Below are 23,820 nucleotides of genomic sequence, written 5' to 3'. Positions count from 1 at the left end.
AGAGGCCATTCCCTGGAGCACCAGCCAGGGAGTGGCAGCCACGGGCAGCACACTGAGAGACTTGCTATCCCAGCAACCCAGAAGAGCCCCAGAGATGTGGCGCTCTGTGCCGAGGGGCTGGGCTGACTGGGGATCACCCAGCCCTGCAGGCCCGGTGGGACTGGGGCCCTGCTCCCTGGCGTGGGTCATGGGTCGGAGGGGTGTCACCTTGGCACCCCCCACTCCGGCTGCCTCCCCCCGGTCGTAGTGGCAGCTGCAGATCTGTGAGATCACCGTGGTGATGCTCAAGTCTGACTCCTGGCAACTTCAAGGGTCAAGGAGAGGTAGGGAGTAGCTGCTGATGGGGACAGGGTTTCCTTTTGGGGTGATGAGAATGTTCTGGAATTAGAGGTGGGGGTTGCACAACATCTTGAGTATACTGGATGCCATGAATTGTTCACTTCACAGTGGTTAGTTTCCTGCCAGTGAGTCTTACTTCCATAAAGCAAAAAGAAGCGGGGGAGGATGTGTCTCTCCTGCTGAGAAGCCCAGAACACCTGGAGTGACCAGGCCCTCAGAGGATGCTGATGGGGGTGGTGTGGCTCAACAGAGAGAACTTGGAGCCAGATGTAGTTTCATATCCTGACTCTTCACTTGCCAGCTGTGCAACCACCCGGAAATTGTTTGACTTCTCTGAGCCTTCTTTAGTTTTTTTTTTGAGACAGGATCTCACTCTGTTATTCAGGCTGGGTGCAGTGATAGCTCACAGCAGCCTTGACCTCCTGGGCTAAAGCAGTCCTTCTGTCTTCGCCTCCTGAGTAGCTGGGTCTGCAAGCAACACTGAGCCTGGCCATTTTAAAAACTTTTTTGTAGAGATAAGGTCTTGCTATGTTGCCAAGGCTGGCCTCAGACTCCTGGCCTCAAGCAGTCCTACTACCTTGGCCTCCCAGAATGCTGAGATTATTGACAGTTGGCCACCGTGTTTGGCCTCTGCGCCTTTTAACCGCCTCAGCTGTAAAGTAGAGCTGACAACACTTTTGCAGACCGACTTGGTGATAAAAGGGGTAATGGAGACTGGGTGCAGTGGCTCATGCCCATAGTCCCAGCATTTTGGGAGGCTGAGGGGGGAGGATGACGACTCGAGGCCCAGAGTTCAAAGGCAGACTGGGCAACCTAGGGAGACACCAGCTCGACAAAAACACTTACAACATGGTGGGGGCACATGTAGTCCCAGCCACTCAGGAGGCTTTGGTGGGAGGATCACTTGAGCCCAGGATGTCGAGTCTGCAGTGAGCTATGATTGCACCTCTGAAAGAGAGACAGAAAGCGGTCATGTTTGTCAACTCAGCGGGACAGCGTCTGGCACATAAAACACTTGTTAAAAAAGCAGTTGTGTTTATCCAGTGAAATTTCACCATTCAGCAGTGAAGAAGAAATGAACTACTGGTCCTGGTTTCTGCAGCAAAATAACATGACTGAGAGAAAGAAGCCAGGTGAAAAGAACATGTGTTGCTTAATTCCACTTAGAGAAAGCTCTAGAAACTGCAAATTCATCTAGAGTAAACCGATAGGTGTCTGCTCACGGAAGGGGTGTGGGTGGTAAGGGATAGGAAGGATCCCAAGAAGACCTTTGCCGTGGCTGATGCATCAAGGTGATGGTTTCAGGGATGTGAACATGTGTTAAAACAGCAGATGAAATACTTTCAACAGGGACCGTTTATTATTATGTGTCTGTTGCTATGGTTTGAATGTTTGTGTTCCCCCCCAGTTCACAGTGAAACTCTTCCCTGTGGTGGTGGTGGTATGTAGAGGCGGGCCTTTAGGAGGGGTGATTACTAGTCCCTCACAAAAGTGACTGAAGGAGAGCGGCTAGTCCCTTTTCGTCCTTCTGCCGTGTGAGGACACGGCATTTGTCCCCCCTAGAGGATGCAGCAAGAGGTGCCATCCTGGAGGCTGAGAGCAGCCCTCCTAGACACCGCGTCTGCCGGTGCCTGGACCCTGGATGTCCCAGCTTTCGGAACCGTGAGATATAAATGTCTGTGGTTTATGAATTATTCTGCCTAAGGTCTGTTGTTAGAGCGGCACAAACAGGCATAGCTACACCTCCATACAGTTGACCCTTGAACAAGATGGGTTGGACCTGCCTGGTCTGCTTACATGCAGATTGTTTTTGATGAGAGTTTCCCGAGTGTCCTGCCTCTCCCGTCCCCCTTCCTGTCCTGCCCCTGGCACCTGAGACAGCAAGACCAACTTTTCCTCCTCTCTCTCTCTCTCCCTCCTCCTCCTCAGCTATTCAACACGAGGACAAGGGTGAAGCCCTCAATGATGATCCGTTTCTACTTCGTGAATGGCAAATTTCTTTTCCTTATGATTTTCTGAGTAACATTTCTTTTCCCTAGCCTACTTAGTTATAAGATTACAGGATATAGCACATATATAGCGTACAAAGTCTGCTCATTGGCAGTTTATGTTACTGGAAAGGCTTCTGGTCAACAGTAGGCTCAAGGAGTTGAGTTTGAGGGAGTCAAAAGTTATACATTGATTTGCGACTACGCCCAGGTCAGTATTCCTCCCCTTGTTCAAGGTCAACTATACATATGTTTCGACAAGCAGCAAAAATGTAAATTTTCAAAAAATCAGCCAGGCATGGTGCTGCATGTAGTCCAGCTATTCAGGAGGCTGAAGTGAGAGGATCACTTGAGATCAGGAGTTCAAGACAAACCTGGGCAATGTAGCAAAACCTTGTCTACATAAAAATTTTTAAAAAATTATTTGGGTATGGTGGTTTCTGTATTCCCAGCTACTCAGGAGGCTGAGACAGGAGGATCACTTGAGGCTGGGAGTTGAAGACCAACCTGGGCAGCATAGCAAGACCTTGTCTGTACACAAAATTTAAAAATTAGCTGGCCATTGCTCTTAATCCTAGTTACTAGGGAGACTGAGGTGGGAAGATTGCTTGAGCCCAGGGGTTTGAGGCTATCGTGAGGTATGATTACCCACTCCAGCCTGAGCCACAGAGCAAGACCCTGACTTAAAAAAAAAAAAAAAAAAAGGACTGTATGTCCAAATTGAGCCACTATTCCTCTACCTCCACCCCAGAGCCTGTGACCATGACCTTATTTAGAAATAGAGTCTTCAGATACCAGGGCCCAAGTCTCACCTTGATGTCTCACTGTTGAATAACAACACACAGCAATGACCAGACAGCACTGGCCATCCAATGAGAATCCCCTAGATGGGGTGATGGTAGGGTCCCGGGTTAAATCGCCCCTACAAGACTGGTCTGAGCATGTACTTCTTTCTCCCTCCTCCCCAGTAATGTTTTTCCCTGTGTCTACCCTCCTGCAATCAGATCACGGAGTTTCCAAAGACGAGAATGTTTGTTTCTCCATGCAAGATGTGAGTTACTGTCTGGACACAGAATGTTTCCTCCATACAGGCTTCTTCCTGCCCCTCCCTCAGGGAGTAGCCTCTGGGCAAGCCTGGTCTCTGAAGGACATGCATGTTCCCAGTAGTGAGTCATAGGATACAGGTGACCAAGCAAAGCTGAAAAAATTTTAGTTGTCACTCTCAATTGATGTAAACACTGTATAGCAATTTGAATCTACAACTTGCTTGGTTATAAAAGTGCTTGCTATACTGCCCCACGGCACAGATTCTTTACCAACTTGCCACAGTTGGTGCCTCCCATAAGTTTTAATGAACCCGTGTGCAGGTTGAAGACCCACCTGGGCAGCTTGGCGAGACCTCATCTCTACAATAAATCAAAATGAGCTGGGCATGTTAGCGCGCGCCTGTAGTTCCAGCTACTCGGAAGGCTGAGGCGGAAGGATCGCCGGAGCCCAGCAGGTCGAGGCTGCGGTGGCCGGGAGCGGCCACTGCACTCCAGTCTGGGCGACAGAGTGAGACTCCAACTCAAAAAAGATAAAAATAAAAAGTAAATCCGTGCCTCTCCCTGCCGGACGCCTGGGTGACTTATTTGGAATAAGAATGGGGTAACCGCGTTGCACAAGGTACACGATGTGACTCTACTACTGTTATCTTGTGTCAGACATCCTTGTGACTCATCAGTAAACATCTTACTTGGCTCCATGATCACAAGTGTACGGTGGCCCAGCAACCGCCTAGGGACCCCACACATCTGCTTCCTCCCACCCATGGTCCCTCACACAGATCTGTGGAGAGTGACCGTCCACCCAGCCTCCCATCCCTGCGTCCTGGCCGGGCCTCTCATGGCAACACTGGAAGGCAGGTGCAACTGCTCTCCCCCAGGTCTGCGGTAGACCTGGATGCCAAAGGCAGGGACCGCAGCCAGGCCTCCAGCTCCCAATGGGAGAGAGATGCGGACAGGATCAGGTTGTATGGTTTATAAATTGAGCCGACCAACCGAGGAGTGATTGGAAGGACAACACAGAGGACAGCCCGTGTTGTGATGGTGCACGCAGCAGGCGCGGCCGTGAGGACTCTTTAGGGAACTGATGGATGCAACCTGTGACCCTTCTGTTTTCTCAAATTACCAGCCATCTGCTGAGTGAGTTGCTTCCCGGACCCTTCTAGGACCTGTCCTGGGCTGGTCGTGGAAGAAAGAGTAGATGAAGGGGCCCCCCCAGGGGCCGAGACTTGGGCAGCTGCACAGCTATGGACATGGGGCTGGGTTGTGGGTGCACTCAGATAATCTCTGGGATCCTTTTTGGCAGGAACGTACAAGCCACTTTTAAATCAGTCAAGAAGAGGGAAACTGACAAACACAGTTAATGAACTCAATCGTACCATGCCGGGATGAAATGCTTTTATTTTTTTATTTTTTGAGTTGGAGTCTCACTCAGTCACCCAGACTGGAGTGCAGTGGCCGCTCCCGGCCACCACAGCCTTGACCTGCTGGTCTCCGGCGATCCTTCTGCCTCAGCCTTCCGAGTAGCTGGAACTACAGGCGCACGCTACCATGCCTGGCTAATTTATTTATTTATTTATTGTAGAGATGAGGTCTCGCCAAGTTGCCCAGGTGGGTCTTGAACCCACAGGCTCAGGCAATTCACTCACCTGAGCCTCCCAAGGCACGGGATTACAGGCTGAGCCACCGAGCCAGGCTGAAATGCTTTTAAAAGTCACTCAAGCCTGGGAGCAGTGGCTCACCCTGCACTTCTGTGAGTCCCAGATGGGCGAGTTCAGAGACGGGGGGTAGACAGGAGGCATCCCAGGAGACTGGAGTTGTCTGGGTGTAGACGGTGGAAACAGTGACATGCACCTTGAGAACCACTCAGCACTGGAAACTTCCTGAGGCCCCCAGAAGGCAGAGAACAGGTCATGGTAGTGTCAGCCCCAGGTCTTGGCCCAAGGGCCACAGGTATTTGGTTCCTTTTTTAGTCTGGGCAGTGACAACAGGTAAAGCCATATTCCCAGCTATTCCCTTGAACCTAGTTCACTGAGGAGCCGGGAAATGCAGCATCAAGATGCTAGCCATGCCCAGACCCCCCAGTAGTATAGGGTAAAGAGCCAAAAGGCCCCTGCTTTTGACCAAAGGATGACTCTCACCTGACCACCCACCTTGCCCACAAGGTGCCAGTTGAGATCAGGGACCAGGACTCCAGACAGGCACAGGCCTGAGGTGAAGGAGGTTGTAGCCAACTTGCCTGACCTGTGAGATTGTGGGGTGTTGAAAGATACCAAACTCTGTAAGTACTTTCTGCGTTCTGCTGTGAGTTGAAGAAGCATGAGATCTTCAAAAGATGCCACTGCACGAAACCGGCTTTTCCAGCCACTAGAATGATGCGTGAACAACCTCTTGTGTGTGTCGGTTATTCTGTTACAGCAACACAAAGCTGACAAAGATTCAAGGTAACTTGTACAGTAGGACCATGCCTGATTTCATACATCAAAGTGTTCCCTTTCCACATTCCAAGTTATGGAAATGCCTTGGAAAATACAAAAGACTTGCTAACTAAGAAATATTGTTATTTTTACCTATGGATCCCAGAATTCTGAAGGTTTCCTCATTACATCTCTATAAAGATTGTTCGGAAAAGGATACAGCAAAGCCCACTCTTTCTGGGTGAAGTTCACAGCCACATCCTCAAGAGAAACCGAGTCCTAGAATGGTGCACATTTTTGTAGAAGAAAATGGATGAGACTAAAAGCACTGGAAATCGATAGTTAATTTATAAGTTCACAAAATTCTTTAGTGTCCAAACATGTATTTCATGATTTGGTAATCGCAACTATGGCACTCTGTCCACACTTACTTCCTCGCACAGAAGCAGTTTGGACACTAAAATTGAACTGTTCAGGCAACTGCAAAAGAAGAACACCTTTCTTTTTTTTTTTTTTTTTGAGTCGGAGTCTCACTCTGTCACCCAGACTGGAGTGCAGTGGCTGCTCCCGGCCACCGCAGCCTCGACCCGCTGGGCTCCGGCGATCCTTCCGCCTCAGCCTTCCGAGTAGCCGGAATTACAGACCCGTTCTACCACACCCGGCTAATTTTTTTTTTTTTTTTATTGTAGAGATGAGGTCTCGCTGCCCAGGCGGGTCTCGAACCCACAGGCTCAGGCAATTCACTCACCTCAGCCTCCCAAAGGCGTGGGATTACAGGCTGAGCCACCGAGCCCGGCAAAGAAGAACACCTTTCTTATTGAAGTATGCAGGAAGTAAGATTTCCTACTAGGTCAGTCATAATTTTATTTTGTAGTATGTATTTTTACTACCTGACAGCAGAGTCCTACTATTTGGTGTGCATAAGCAGATTGTCATAAGCAGTCCGGAGATTATTTATTCTTAGAAATGCCTGTTCAAAATTGTTGACATTTGCTTATGTCATGGAACTTTGATTTTGGAAGCAATTCCAACTTGTGATAAGAGTGACTCACTGTGGCTAAATTGTTTTATCTAAACAATATGCTATTTGGTAAACTCCTGTTTTTCTTTCGAAAGTTGATTACTTTGTTAAATTCTCACAATGAAACCTAGGGAATCTGCCTAGGAAGCAACAGAAGTGCTGAGTATGTAATAAGCTTTCCGGGCAGACAACATCACATGTAGGTTGTCATAATCTGATACTTAGAAAATTGAGTCTAGTGTGGTTAAACTAATAGAGGACAGTTGGAAGTTTGCACATAATTTACTCAAGACCAAATTTTATCAGGAAGTAACACTAATAATCGATGTTCAATGATACAGAACAATTTAAACATTTCTTTTAGAAAATAACAAAACAGACTGAAAGAGGTAAAAAGATGGTACGTGTTTTTAGAACTAAATGTCTCATGGATGTCCATTCCATTCACCTTGGCATTTCGCTCCAACTTAGAAATTCAACACCAAAATAGAAACAAAAGATCATTACAAGGATCATTTGACCCTAATGTATACATTGATGCCATCGAGGTTCCCCGAGGGGTCCCCAACGAATTTAAAGATAGGAACCAAGTAGCCACAGGATTCGAACCTGTCCTCTTCTGGTGGTCAACTATTAATACAAATGTAGATTGGATTAATTATATTTATTATAATCAACAAAGATGTACCAGCTATACCAGAGATGCTATTACAGAAGTAGCTGAACAATTAGACGCCACTAGCAGAATGACTTGGGAAAACTGTATGACCCTAGGTATGATAGCAGAAAAAGGTGGAGTCTGCGTCATGTTGGGAGGAAGATGTACTTTTACCCTGAACAGCATTGCCCCTATCACCAAGGCAGTACAAGGACTATCAACTCTAGCCAAATGATCTAGCTGAAAATTCTGGTATTTATGACCCTTTTACAGATTGGTTAGAAGGGTGGTTGGGGAAATGGAAAGGAATGATAGCTTCCGTCCTAACGTCCCTCGTAATCATAGCAGGAATATTAACAGCTGTAGGTTGTTGCATAATTCCTTGTGTTAGAGGTTTAACTCGAAGACATAGAAGCTGCTATTAGTAAATGCCTATGAGTTATACCCATCATAATTTTATGATAATGGAGACCAAATTAGACATCAAAGAAGAAAGTAGAGCTGTTAAACTCGAAGCAAATCTCAATCTTAATGAAAATGAAATAAAAAATTCTTAAAAAGATAAAGGGGGAAATTGTAAAGAACAAAATGTGGATTCATTTTCAAAATGGTGATTCCCACTCCATTTCCTGGTTCTTCCTGTGGCAGGCTTTAAGAAATGGCAGGCTTCCTTTGGTGGATTTTGTTATAAAAATGGTGGACTTCCTTTACCGGGCTTGATTTAAAAATTGGTGTGCTTCTTATAGTGAATATTGAAATCCAACCAGAAACCTAGAAGCATGTACTTTGCCTTACTGGAATGAGAAGTGCCTAGGCAACATCTGGGAGAGCTTATAACCTCTGTGGTACCCCGCCAGTGGGGAGCCAGGGGAGGGACTCGCACACCAGGACATAAATATACCTGCTGTAATCCTCTTGGGTGTGCCTACTACCAGACACCTGTTCTTGCAAGATTGTTGGTAAAGCTTCACTGCTTTCCGAGTTTCTGTGTCTAGTTATTAGATTGACATGGGTATTTCTCACATTTTCAAATATGACAAGAGAATTATCTTTTTGGCGTATGTGCTCCATTAGGAGTCCTCTCATAACCAGAAACTATTAGTCAAAAGGCTAATCAGTGGAGATTTTTACCAAAACCAAACTTCCTGGAATAAGGGAAATGCCTAATTCCATTGTCTTCTAAACTCCTGCCTGAATTAAAGGAAAGTCAAAATAGTATTTATAAAAATCATAACCCAGGGAGAAACAGGCTTCCTGAAAATGAAACTACATTATAGTTCAATAAAATGGTTCCTCATATCACACATCATACCAGTAAAAGCAGATTACATACATAATAGTAGAATGAAACTAAAATAAATTATGCCTTAAGCATTGCTTAATTGCTCTCTCAGGGTAACTAACAAATTGGATGACAGATGAGATAAACTCATGCCTAGAAATACACAAAGTTCTGAAATTGAGTGATGAAGAATTAGTAAATCTGAACAGGTCTAACATTGCAGGAGATTGATGTAGGAAGCAAAACCCTCCACAGTTAAAAACCAAATGGTTTTACTGAGATTATCCGCAAAACATTAAGATAATTAATGCCAGCCCTTCTTAAACTTTTCCAGAAAAAGAAAAGGAAACACAGACTCATTCTGAGGACAGAATTATACTGATACCAAAGATGGTCAAAGACACTACAAGCATAAATAGTTGCCGACAAATGCCTTTCTGACTATCAATGGAAAAAGCCTCAGATAAATACTAACAAACCATATTTGGCAGCCTATTAAAAAATTACACATTATAATCAAGTAAAATTGATTGCTAAAATGCAAGGATGGTTCAACATATAAAAATCATTCAGTGTAAGACACATTAGCAACGTGACTGAAACCACAACTATTCCAACTGACGCAGAAAGAGTATTTGAAAATTATTTAGACTAATTCAAGACAGAACAGACAATAGTTAAAACTAGAAGGAAACTATGATATATAAAGTCATATATACAAAAATATTTTTCCTAAAGATTAGGAACAAGACTGGATACCAGCTTTTGCCACTCCCATTTAACGTAGTATTGGAAATTACATCCTGAGAGATTGGACTACGCCTGTCCTGTAAAATGTTGATTAATCTGCCAAATACAGATAGAAAAGAATTATCCACTGTAACAAATTATCCACTCACCAAGAAAACAAAAAAACTGCTGTTTTGGTAAATTTTTGCAATTCACCAATTTATCTACCATTCTACCAATATAATACATTCTGCCACACTACCAGTCTACCAGTTTATCTACCATACATTTGTGTCTACCATACATGTATCTGATCCCAGGTGGTCGAGGATGTGAAGAGCTGGAATTGTGCCACTGGACTGCAGCCTGGGTGACAGAGTGAGGCTCCAACTCAAAAAAAAAAAAAAAAAAAAATTCTGTAATTTGATTCAGGAAACTTATGAAAAACACAGTCAACATCATACTGGTTGGCCGAACACTTTCTCTTAAGAGAAAGATAAGGCTGCTGAATTGTGACACGTTCACTGAACACTGTACTGACAGTTGTAGCCAGAGAAATTAGGCAGTAAAAATACATTTTTGTAAAGCATTTAAAATAGAAAGGAATAAGTAATGCTGTCTATTTGTAGGTGGAAAATATCATATATAAAGACTCCAAATATTAATTAAACTATTAAAGCTAACTGAAAATTAACATGTTTTAGAATAAAATATCAGCACACTAAATTCACTTACATTTTTTATTCACCAGCTATAATCCATTCTAAAAAAAAAAAAAAAAGAATATGATTCTATTTATAATAGCACCCGAAATAATTTAAAAAGTCATCAGCAAAATCATGGAGTAAGAAAATCCAAAATCTTACTCCAATCCCCCCTACAAATAAAAAGCAAAAAATGTCCAAAACAAAGTTAGAAGAACTCTGGGGGGAAGAAAGTCAGCCTAGAGCAATAAAACAAATGCTGAATCAGTTAAAAGACAATTTAAAGTGGTAGGAAACAACAGCGTATGTTTTACTTGTCGTTGCCCCCCCCTTCTTTTGACTTACTGATGACCACAGAGGCAGGAACTTGTATTTTCAGTGTGGTGCCCTAGTACACGGTTTTAGGAGAAAATAAATCTGTGCTCACAAATTTTTGTTTTTCTGTTGAAATGTTTATGTCTGTGAAACTTTCAGGGTTACCTTACAAGAATCCTCTTAAAACTTTTAATTTACCCGTCTCAGAAAAGGAGAAAAAATGAGTTTGTTTTTCACTTCCGCATTTAAACTTACATTACAGGCCAATGAATGTATAGAAAATTTTAACAAAAAGGTCCTATTTTGCATTTATATACTGCATTTTAATATGCTAATTTAAGCAGATATAATATAATATACTAGCTCTAGATTCATTTACCCAGGACTACATGTAAATCAAAGGAACTGTCCCTGAGGGTGGAAGGAATTTAAGGACATTCGTTACTAAGATGGTACATGGAAGCAGACATGCTGTGCTGGTTCTTTCCAGTTTTAGTCAGAAAAACTTCACAGATCAGCTCCTGCAGTTAAGATACATTCTCAACTGTTGTGGCTGATGAGCTTTCCATCCAAAAGAGACATGTTAAACCTGATGGGTTTCATTGGTGCCCACATGCCCTCACCATGAATGTCTCTCCCTTGAAGCTCAAACAGCATCTGTTCCTGAGGGATCAGGTAACTAACAGGGTCTCAGACTGGCCCGTCGGGCTTGGGTTGAAATAAAACTGATCAATTTCAAATGTAAAATGGTTAAACCACCATCATTTTTAGGTGTGTGTATACACACACACACACACACACACGTATATACATATATATACGTATGTATGTATGTATATAATCAGTATGGAGAGACATCTACACTTCCATATTAATGCCAGTATTATTCTCAATAGCCAAGATACAAAAGCAACCTGAAAGTCAAGGAATGAGTCGATAAATAAAATGTGACATTATAGACAATGGGATACTATGCGTGCATTCAAAAGTTCTCTTAGCTGATTGTGTATTCTATTCATATAACTATGAATATATCTATCCTGTCTCTCATTGCCTCCAGCGACTTACTTTCCGTTTAGTGGGGGATCTGACAGAGTCAGAGGCCAGGAACACTTTAGAAGCGGCAAGAACAACACCTTGTTGCCCGTTCCTGCGTGGCGGGAAAGTTGTAGGAAGGCAGAGTAAGTCAATGAAAAAACACTGCCAGTTTCCTAAGTCACAGAATAGTACCTAGATACTAGTTACAGGAATAGTGGTAGGAGGTCAAATGCTTAAATCATTGCTGCTTGATCACTTCAAGTTGAATGTGGTGGTGGTCTTGGTCCATGACGTGCTGTTGACATACCACAGACTCTATTATGGGTACCAAAACCCCATAAATTTGCTTCTCATAGTTCTAGAGGCTTGGAAGTCCAAAATCAAACCACTGTCATCTCCTGTGCACTTTCTTACTGTGACCTCACATGGCGAAGTGGAAAGGGCAAGAGAGAAGTTTCGTGTCCTCATATGACAGAAGACTGGGAGAGGGTAAGCCCACTTACAAAAGTCCTTTTTATTTCAGCATTAGTTTGTTCATGGGGGCTTTGTCTTCATGCCTGAAAAATCTCTTATTAGGCCCTGTACCCAGCACCGTTGCAATGGGAATGACATTCCAACACATGAACTTTAGGGAACATACACAGACGGTAGCGGTTAGTAGTAAACAGTTACTTTGTGTGCAGCAACAGTGGTTTGTTTTAGATCAGCAGTATCGCATGTGTACATCTCCTTTGTCAACATTCCAAAGTCATGTGACTAGGATGATTGTGACTGGTGTGAGAGACGATAGGAGCAACCGCAACATTTAAATAGATGCAGAAAAATAATTTGTTGAACTTCAACAATGCTTTATGTTAAAATCACATAAGAAATTAGATATAAAACAAATGCACCTCAAACCAATAAAGACCACATGTGACAAATGCACAGCTAGCATCATACTAAAAGAGAAAAATCTGTAAGAGGTGAAACAAGACAAGAATGTCCACTTTGATCATTATCGTAACACTAAGTCCAGAGGATTTAGAGAATAAAATAAAGGAAACCAAATTTTAAAAATAAAGTTATATTCTTTGTTTGCAGACTACAGATTCTTATGTTAAACAAACAACAACAAAAAACTAAGGCCGAGCATCGTGGCTCACGCCTATAATCCCAGCATTTTGGGAGGCCAAGGTTAGAGGCTGACTGAGCCCACGGGTTCAAGACCAACCTGGGCAACTTGATGAAACCTCATCTCTACAATAAATCAAAAACTTAGCCAGTCGTGGTGGTGCATGCCTGTAGTTCCAGCTGCTTGGAAGGCTGAGGTGGAGGGTCACCTGAGCCCAGCAGGTCAAGGCTGTGGTGGCTGTGAGTGTGCCACTGCACTCCAGCCTGGGTGACAGAGTGAGAGAATCCAACTGAAAAGAACAAACAAAAACCTAAAAACTCCATCAAATAACTTTCAGAACTAATATATTAGTAAGCTTGTAGGTTATAATAACATACAAAAGGCCCTGGCATTTATATATAGTAACAGCCAACTATGTAAATAGGAGCCCCCCCAAAATTCTATTTACAATAACTATAAAAGTAGAAATAAATTTAATCAAAAAGGTGAAACATCTCTGCATTAAAAACTAAAGAAAATTGAGGTGATAACATAAATGTAAAGATGTCTTTTATTAATGAGTCAACAGGAGAGGAAAAATCAAAACTACTATATTCACTTAGTCTTCTCAGAATGAGACAAAGATAGCAAGTGTTAGGAAAATGAATAGGAAATACATGCACACTGTTAGTTTTAGCAACAGAATGGACATTTCTCAGAAAATTCAACTATCATACCATGCAGCAACCACACTATTGGAAATTATATTTCTATGTATATCTGTTTGTGCTATATGGTGAAGAGACATCTGTACTTCCATGTTAATACCAGCACTATTCATGATAGCCAAGATATAAAAGCAACCTGAATATTTATCATGGATGAATTGACAAATAAAATGTGGTGTTATAAACAGTGGGATACTATGCACACATTAATTTTTAATCATGTGAATGAACCCAAAAACATTACATTAATTGAAATAATTTGGACCCAGAAAGACAAATGCCTCATGATTTCACTCTTGTGAAATCCAAACCACTGATCTCATTGAATTGGGAGAGTAGAATGGTAGTACCAGAGGTTTTTAGAAAAGAGGGGTAGTTGAGGAAATATTTGTCAAAAAAATGCATAATTACAGTTAGAAGGAATAAGTGCAAAAAATCTATAGTACAACATAGTGATTATAGTTAATGAGAAGATAGTGTATTTTTGAAAAATGCAGTTATGGCTGAGTTATCACAAAATAATTGATTTATAAAGGATTTGTTATTTGGCTAGAATAAATCATTGAAAATGAATATGCTTTAAAACATGTTTTACATAACACACAATTTTATCTGTGTATTTAAAAAATAAATATTTTAAAACATTATACAGAGAGGTTTCAAATACTATGGCTGTGTCAAACTCTTAGCTGAACAGCATCAAAAATATAAAGATTTTGTAACTTAAGTAAATGTGTCAGTAGTATGCATAGGCACTTTTATGTTTACCAGCATGTTCAGGACTCAGCACAGAACATGGAAAAGGTCAGTGTACTGCAGGGTAGCCTTCAGGCACTTGAATTTCTTGGTACTGATGGTGACATTATGGAAAACACATGTGAGGCAGGTGGTGCTAATGGTTCCACATCTTGCCACTCTATGAACACAGAGCACAAGTTTGCATTCAGAATTACTGAGAAAGTATTTCAATCCTAAAGCTGCTATGACTCCTCAGAATTCTCTAGAGAGAGTGACCAAAGGATTGGCTGTACTTAGGTAACAAAAATTAAAGCTATGGACTGTAATATGAACCCACTGAATTTTTTGAAAATTATAAGAGCAAGAAATTCTCCAGGATTCCAACATCAATCAAGAAAAAAAATATTTCAAGTTTTAAATCTATAGAAACCCTTCTATGTTTATCTGATATTTAACATACACACTCAAAAATAGAAGATTCTGCATGAAAATATAAGTTCAATTATATGCCATAAAAATTAAGTTCACAATTCTTCACTTACCATTATTGCTTTTTTTTTTTTTTTTTGAGTTGGAGTCTCACTCAGTCACCCAGACTGGAGTGCAGTAGCCGCTCCCGGCCACTGCAGCCTCGACCTGCTAGGCTTCGGCGATCCTTCCGCCTCAGCCTTCTGAGTAGCCGGAATTACAGGCGCACGCTACCATGCCGGGCTGATTTTTTATTTATTGTAGAGATGTGGTCTCGCCAAGTTGCCCAGGCGGGTCTAGAACCCGCGGGCTCAGGTAATCCACTCAACTCAGCCTTCCAAAGGCACGGGGCTACAGGCTGAGCCACCAACCCCAGCTACCATTATTGCTTTTAAAATTTTATTAGGTGGGGCGTGGTGTCTCAATACCTGTAATCCAACACTTTGGGAGGCTGAGGCAGGAGGATTGCTTAAGCCTAGGACCTCAAAACCAGCCTTGGCAATATAGCAAGACATTGTATCTACAGGAAAGAAGAAAAAAAACTGTGTGGTGGCAACGGCCTGTAGATCTAGCTCCTTGAGAGGCAGAGGTGGAAGAATCACCTGAGCCCAGAAAGTGTCAAGGCTACAGTAAGCTGTGATTGTGCCACTGCACTCTACCCTGGGCAGGAGGGTGAGACGCTGATTCAAAATGTGTGTGTGTGTGTGTGTGTGTGTGTTTTATGAGATTTAAAAATTCTGATTTGGTTCTATATATAGTGCTTATATTATATGGCCCAGTATTATTACTACTTTAAGTATTCTAACTAGTTTCATGTTTACCACACTTTTGGAATTGAACTACATGTTCTTTTTGCAAACAAAAACAAACAATGCTAACTGGTTTAATCCTCTGACCTGTGGACAGTGCATTCACTTTATTTCCATTAAGTAGCATGAGTGGTTTATTTATAGCCTTAAAAATGATCTGAAACTCTCAGTTTAGCATTTGTTACCACATTAAAAATTCCAAATTTCTCTTCAGGACTGACAAAGTACTGTATAAGACTATATGGAGTGGGAAGAACGGTGAGAAGGTTTTAGCCAAAAGCCAGGCAAAGAAGATCTACAGTGTATATGTAGCTTAGGATAAATATTTGCAGTGTTGAATTTGGTGGTAAAAATTCACACGAAATTGTGTTTTGTCACAATATCATTTTTTCTTAAAATAAGTAAGCACACCCAAACAATTAACTCTCTCCATAATTCTCTTCTAACTAAAGATTATGTATCTTTGGTCTCCTCCCCTACCTTAGGGAAGTGAATCCTCTCTCTCTCTCTCATTGACTTTCTAAGTAAATTGTGTTTTCCAATCTGCAAAAAGGATTATAGCGATGTATTTGTATATTTAACTTCATATAAATAAAAAAATAGATGTCTGTGTTTTGCAGTCTAGAACACATGTTGAAAAACTGAGTAGTCATCTAGAATTAAGAAATGTATGGCTTTTTATTATTCTCTTATGAAATGTATGGCTTTTTATTATTCTCTTATATAATCATTATAACTATCATAATCTGGTTACAAAAAAGTATATTAAAAAAACACATAACCAGATAAAGTTTAAGAAAAGTGAATGGAAGTGCTAATGTTAACTTTTCGTATGAAATAAATGTAAACATACAAAACAATATTCTCAAAATTATTTGAATTTCAAGGACACTGGCAAAAGGAATCACTAGAGATACCATTTTCCTATGTTACTCAATAGTATATTATTACTATCCGTTCTCTACAACCTTGAAGACGGTGGTACAGGTTAATGTTGGTGACAGATCATACCTCAGTAAATGTAAAAGATCTAAACATTAAAAAAAAACCTTTTATGATATTAAAAGAAAGTTTACACATAGTCTAAAGAAAGTGTTTCAAATTCCACAGTATTTTATTATGTTAATGTGAAATATTAGATAAAAACAAAAACAATTGATGTGAGATGGCTTGCCCTAAAAAATATAAAACATACAATATTGCAAAACAAAATAAACTTCACCCCCAAAACTCTAATAAATATAGTGTGCTACTGAAGAAGAATCCTTCCAGGTAATGAAAATTTTCAACCAGGACTGAATATTCATAAAGAGCCTAAAATTTGAACCATTAACATATAGGTACAGCAATAACGTTTCCAGAAATGAAATGTAATCATTCACTAAAAAGCTTTGGCATTTTTTAAAATGAGCATTTAAATAATACTATCAACAAATGTTTATTTTGTTAATATATTACCATTCTTCTTATACAAGGTGAAAAGGGTATAAGCTAGACTTCAAAAGTTAAAAATTGCTTACATTTTAAAATATAAAAGCTATGAAAATATTGTAAAATACAGTATGAATCACTGATATATATATAAAATGTATAATTAGGAATAAATTATACTAAAATTTAGATAAAGGTTAAGAAAAGTGGATGGGAATGCTAATGCTAATACTATTTCTATGCAGTAAAAAGTACAGAACAAATATTTTAATAAAGGAGTGTATACTAATTATCTGATTCACTTTCTATATAATATATACATTTAATTATGTTATTTTAGAATACATGAAACTCAAATTACAGGCAAAATTGGCCTACATCAAATCAGAAAATAAAAACATGCAGGACACAGTTCTTGTAACAAAGACAAAATTGTAATAGTTATTATGAAATAGGTACCAATTGAGAATTTACCATATGCTAGGCAATATTGTAAGTTTCCCTATGGTACTTGTGCTTAAGAATTCTGTGAGAAGCTGGGCTCGGTGGCTCAGCCTGTAATCCCGCGCCTTTGGGAGGCTGAGGTGAGTGGATTGCCCAAGCCTGCGGGTTTGAGACCCGCCTGGGCAGGCGAGACCTCATCTCTACAATAAATCAAAAAATTAGCCGGGCGTGGTAGCGTGCGCCTGTAATTCCGGCTACTCAGAAGGCTGAGGCGGAAGGATTGCCGGAGCCCGGCAGGTCGAGACTGCAGTGGCTAGGAGCAGCCACTGTACTCCAGTCTGGGTGACAGGGTGAGACTTCAACTAAAAAAAAAAACAAAGAATTCTGTGAGGTGAATAGATACAATTAACTGTATATTTTTTTGAGGTGGCATCTTACTCTGTCATCCAGGCTGAAGTGCGGTGGCACAATCACAGCTCACTCTAGCCTCAAGCTCCTTTAAGGAAAGCGGCTGAGATGAGGAGGAGAAACCTTTTAAAGATCAATGCAAGACATTTCTTTCCATTCCTACGAGAATCCCGTCCAATGGCAAGGGTTAGGGCCTTGGGCTCTCCTTATGGAGGCTGGAAAGAGAGTTGAAAGCAAGGATATTGAGTTGCGTCTTGGTAGGGCTTCATTTTGAGGCTGGGGATGGGAAATGGCTTCAGGCTCTCAGGGGACCTTGAGAAATGTGACCAAACGCCCTTGGAATCATACTCTTTCCCTTCATTCGCTCTGACACTGGCTGAAGAACGTAGGTTAAGAGAATGACCCACAAGCCTGGGTCAGAGAGAGACTATGGGGCTCTGTGCGTAGGGACAGATGAGTCACCTGAACTCTTTCGCACCATCTTCAGAGCCCGGTCCCAACAGGGAGGAGAATTCCTAGGAAGCCAAACTCAAAGCCAGAAACAGCACCGCTAGATCAGGTGAGATTTAACTCATCGAAGATGAGAAGGGACAGAAAATCGATTAACACGGCTCCCTCAGGAAGGAAACCAGGAGCTCTTAGGCAGCAATGGGCGTACTGATCCTGGACTCTGACAACAGAGAACCAAGTTTTGAAGTAGAGCTCCAGTTTTGCAGTAGTCAGCTCCAGTGTGTCCAGAATGGACTAGGACTTCTGAGTTGTTCTGTTGGGGGCACTCACTCAAACACATTTTATTTATAAAGTCAGTCCAGCTAAGATAGGGAAATCCAGAAAGAGGAAAATCACCTCCAAAGAAAGCTGCTGAGACAGAGCAGGTAGAACTCCCTCCCCGCCCCCCGCCCAAGAACAGACAAGCAAGAAACTTACAAAGGACTTGGGCAGAAGAGGGGATTTCTCGTGGCTGAGAGAATTCGTGAGATTCTGGCATCCGGAGAGGATCTGGAGACCCGGGAAGGGCTCTGCCTTCTCTGAGGGTTGAGGGTTGAGGGGAGGCGGTTTTCTCTCGAGACACTTGCCCCCGGCAGGTCTTTCTGCCACGCGTCTTCCTTTTCCCTTCTCTTCTCGCCAGTAAACTGTTTTAAAACTTAAAAAAAAAAAAAAGGCTGAGGGAGTTGGGAAGGGGAAGGAGAGACAAGTGGGGTTGGCCTGAAAGTGCCTAGGGAGGTTCTGGGATGAGGGTTCCTGGGAACTGTGCTGGTGAGTCGCTCTCTTCCACGCTTTCTCTCCAGTGAACTGTTGAGCTGAGTGCAGCCTGACTTTGAGAAGAAATCAAGGCCTCTGACGCTGGATGCAGAAATGAAATCAAGGATATCTGCAATACCCACCATAGAGGATTCCTGAGGGCCTGTTCTGAGCGCAGCAAGCAGCCCAAACCTAGGTCCCCAGAAGATCAGTTACTAACTACCACTGTGGAAAAGTCTGGTGACCTTGTGTGCTTTGTCTGAGGTCATTTATCAGGAGCAACCCAGGTAAGGAAGCATCAGGGATACTCTCCAGTGTTCTGGGAGCAGCTCTCTGAACTCAGAGGCTCTGGGGGCTTCTGTGCGAAGCTGTGTAGAGCTGACCTACCCACAATCAGTGAGGCAGCCTGTCTTCCCTGCTGAGGGCTTCTTCCAGCCACACTGCCTGGTCCTGGGTTCTATTCCTGATGGAGAAGCCTAGACATCTTCCTAGGACAAAAACTGGCCACCCCTTCCCTGACTAGGAGATAGTTGAGCCTGTCAGTGGGTCAGATGAGGCTTGAGCTGGGGGTGCCCGGACTCTGTTCAACAGATGATGACACAACTCCGGGAGCAAGAATAGTCCTGCTGCTTCTCACACCACTGTAGACACACGGTATTCGGGCATGACCTAACCCATGGCCATCCTAGGAAAGGAACTTGAACAGCATACAATGATAAACTCTGCATTTCCTTGAGGGCTAAGATTATCAACACATTTTATGTTTCACATGTGACATGTACTGTCTTTCGGATGTCTTATGACAGTTATGCCTTTTTTTATAATTAGAAAAATATTAGGGTTAATTATCTGTGTTTGTATAATGCAGAGTGTCACAAAGTGAATGTATGTTTATATCCTTTCCCTTTAACTCAGAAAAGGCTGTAGCTCTTCATTCTTCCAGCCTGAGTCCATGGATAACTGATGTCCACAAACCTTTATAAAATCCTCTATGGAGAAATATATCTACATCTAAATCCTCTGTAGCTATGGAGTTTGATGAAATCACCATACCACTGTCATTTATTTTGCCTTTTCTTTTTTTTGAGTTGGAGTCTCACTCTGTCACCCAGACTGAAGTGCAGTGGCCACTCCCAGCCACCGCAGCCTCGACCTGCTGAGCTCCGGCGATCCTTCCGCCTCAGCATTCCAAGTAGCTGGAATTACAGGCATGTGCTACCATGCCCGGCTGATTTTTTTTTTAATTTATTGTAGAGATGAGGTTTTGCCAAGTTGCCCAGATGGGTCTCGAACCCGCAGGCTCAGGCAATCCACTCCCCTCAGCCTCCCAAGGCACAAAATTACAGGCTAAGCCACCAAGCCCGGCTATTTTGCCTTTTCTTTATGTAAGGTCTAACACAAGGTGTATTAAATACTTATTGATCATATTTATTCTTCACCTGGCTCACATCATTTGCCTAATTTTAAACTCTCTTCTGTTTTTAAAAATAAATCAAACACACATGTGCATAGCATAAAAGAAAAAGCAGATAGTTTCTAAAAGATATAAATGTAGATGTAAACAAGTAAAAAATCATATTCTTAGGTTAAAAACTGATATTATTAATATCAATTTTTCTTAAGATAAGTTATAAGTTTAATTTTGTTCCAGTGCAGATGCCAGTAGGTACTGGAACTAGGCATTTTATTGCAATATATTTGAAAATGCCCATGAAAATAGCCAATAAAAGTCTGAAAAAGAAAAAATAAGTTAATTTTGTGAGATGATGATGATAAAAAGACTGATAGATCATTGAGGCTAAAAACTCAGAAATAGACCACAGTGCATAAGAAGGTGTCTCAGTCATTCGGGCTGCTTCAACAAAGTATCTTAAACTGAGTCCTGTGTAAGCAACAAAACTCCTTGCTCACACTTCTGCAAGTCAGTCTGGTCCCTTAACCTCGCGAAGTCACACCAATGTGTGATTCTTTTGTGTTTTGGCTTCTGCGTCTCCTTCGGTGTGACATTCTTCCCTCCATCCACCCCTGCCCCCATGACCACCATAGAAGACGCAGTCACTCATAACATTCCTCGGATCTAAATAATCACAGTCAACTTGTAGGGGATAAATTTTGCAATCTTTCTTCAAAATGTTCTAATAATTTGTTCCAAACATGTCAAGGTTATTTTCTTTTTACCCATGAACTCCACCTCTGGAAATCAGTCCTGTGGGAAAACTTCAGAAGTAGAATCAGAGTGATACACTCTGTTCCTTGCAGTACAGGCTTCCCCCGCTAAATTAGTGTTCTGTGAACTCATTGGCATCAGTGTACCAGCTAGAGGCCTCATTCAGCTTCACTGATTTTTAAAAAATATTCTTTTAGCATGTGTGTCCATTTTGTGATGGGTGATGTACATGAACAACATGCAGCAGTGAAGTCTGGTTTGCTGTTGTGTTCGGTAGTTTTTGCCCCAAAATGATGTGACCCTCACACCTCGCCCTCCCTCCTCGCCTGATCTTGCCCCAAGTGACTTTTGTTGTTGTCCCTGAATGAAAAATGTTGTCAGCCGGGCTCGGTGGCTCAGCCTGTAATCCTGCGCCTTCGGGAGGCTGAGATGAGTGGATTGCCTGAGACCGCGGGTTTGAGACCTGCCTGGGCAACTTGGCGAGACCTCATCTCTACAATAAGTCAAAAAAATGAGCCAGGCATGGTAGCCCGCGCCTGTAGTTCCAGCTACTTGGAAAACTGAGGCGGAAGGATCGCCGGAGCCGAGCAGGTCGAGGCTGCGGTGGCCAGGAGCAGCCACTGCACTTCAGTCTGGGTGACAGTGAGACTCCAACTCAAAAAAAAAAAAAAAAAAAAAAAAAAAGGAAAAATGTTGTCATAGGGAAATACTTTGCCATTGTGGAAGAGGTGAAACCAAAAGTGGCAGAAACACTGAAAGGCATCAAAATTGATGAGTTCAAAAATTGTTTTGAGAAAGCATCTTGATAGGGGTAGTGCATCAGAGTACTTTGAAGCTGCCTGAAATGTAAACATGTAAGAATATATACATAATTTTTAATAAATTCTGGATTTGTGGTGCCTCCTCATATATACCTCAAAATTTAAGAGTAAACAAATAAACTATGCCCTTCAGTCAAAGTCAAAAACATTTGAGCACTTTGTATGACTCTGTTCTAGCAAAAGAACAGACATGGAGTCCAGGTAGTGGAAGTACTATTTGCAAAGTTATTTCAATTATGTAATCAATGTTCATGCATGTAAATAATATGAGTATTAAATTGCATATGCAGTATTTTGACCATGGAAAAAATTTAATACATTAAACACCTACTAAGCTTCTAATGTTTGAGTGACACCTACCACCCCAATAGAGAACACTGATTTATTTTGTTTCATGGTGACCCTGCAATCTAGACTTTTGAGTGTCAAGAGGGAGGGCGACTGTTGAGTTAGACCAGCCTTCATGAAATGTGGCCCTCAGCCCTGCAGGTCCGGAAGCTGGTAATTATCAGGAAACCCCAAATTACTAGGGCTCATAGGTAACTCATAGTAAATGGCTTATGCTTTCCAGTGAAATAGCTCATGTGCAAATGTCTATGAGTAAAGATACCAGAGCGCTCAGATTAGGGGAGAGATCACTGCCTGTGATCGCTGCCTGTTGATCCTAGAGTTAGAGCCAAGGCAGGGGAGTCTACAAAGACCACCCCTTCCCCAAGAAGAATATCAATCACTAGTGATTCCTGCCAAGCTCCACTGCTCTTACAAAACTCAAATTCATTACAAAACCCAAATTCAAGTTAAACTTAATATAAATTTTCAAACTACAGTCACAGAGCATTAAGCCCCAAGCACAGGGATCTTTTTCTGAAGAGAGGACCAAGTGCAACTGTCCTGATCACACACCCTTGAAGCTTTTCTAGACCTCAATTTCAATAGGTTCTTGAGGCTAATTTACAGCCCACTTCCAATATATGAGTCCCTGCATGCACAGATACCAAATATTTGAAAAAGGACAACTAAAGTTTTTCTAGTGGGAGAAATGACATATTAATTTGAATTTTTCTGGTTTGTTTTAGATAAACTTCCCTTTATAAAATCACAGGATATTTTGGCTTTTTGCATTTTCAACTTTGGAGGAAATAATTTCTTTTCTATGTTTATTTACTGGAATACTGTATTTTTGTGGCAAAATTACATGCTGTTACATGTTTGCATAACAATAAAAACCCAAAATCTACTTTCCTGTATTAAAGAATTAAGACTTGCAACAAAATCTTACATAAATTAAAAGGATAAATAGATTTACAGATATAAATGCAAACTACTTCCAATTCAAGGCAAGTAACCACCCATGGTGTTCTGGTAATAAAACAGTTAAGAACAGAAGCTGGGTCCCGAGACTGGGATTTCTCCTGTTAGAGGCAAGACAAATGACAACTTGTTCAGAAGTTCTTGTCAGCCTCCAGAGAAGTCCTGGAATATTCAGTTCTCACCCATTAATACCCTGCCACAGATCAAGACTCTTGGTCATGCAGTTTCACCTCAGTCACAAAGTGACCAAGTCACATGCATTAAGGGTTTAAACCATAGGTACGTACAGGGTGTTAAACAGACATCCAGGGAACAGCTAACTTGAGCACAAGGTCAAAAATCAGCAATAAGTTCTACCACCTAGTGCTGATAAGACCAATTATTTTATTTTATTTTATTATAGGAATGTGGGGTAATAAACTGAATACTCTTTGTGTTGTCACGTTCCCACCACCTCCCTAGGCACTCCCCAGTGACTTCCAGTTTTGTGAGGCCAGCATGAGGTGTATACAACTGCCAGGACAGATTTTTACTTCTGAATTAACTCAGGTCGTAAGCGCTACACATCTGTTAGCAGGCTATTTAGAAGCATTTGCGATGAGTGAAGGAGCCAGACTTCATATTCA

The sequence above is a fragment of the Carlito syrichta genome, unplaced genomic scaffold (assembly GCF_000164805.1).
Source record: "Carlito syrichta isolate Samal-C Ts95f unplaced genomic scaffold, Tarsius_syrichta-2.0.1 Scaffold310879, whole genome shotgun sequence".
In the NCBI taxonomy this organism is placed as follows: domain Eukaryota; kingdom Metazoa; phylum Chordata; class Mammalia; order Primates; family Tarsiidae; genus Carlito; species Carlito syrichta.
This window is presented reverse-complemented; position numbering follows the sequence as displayed.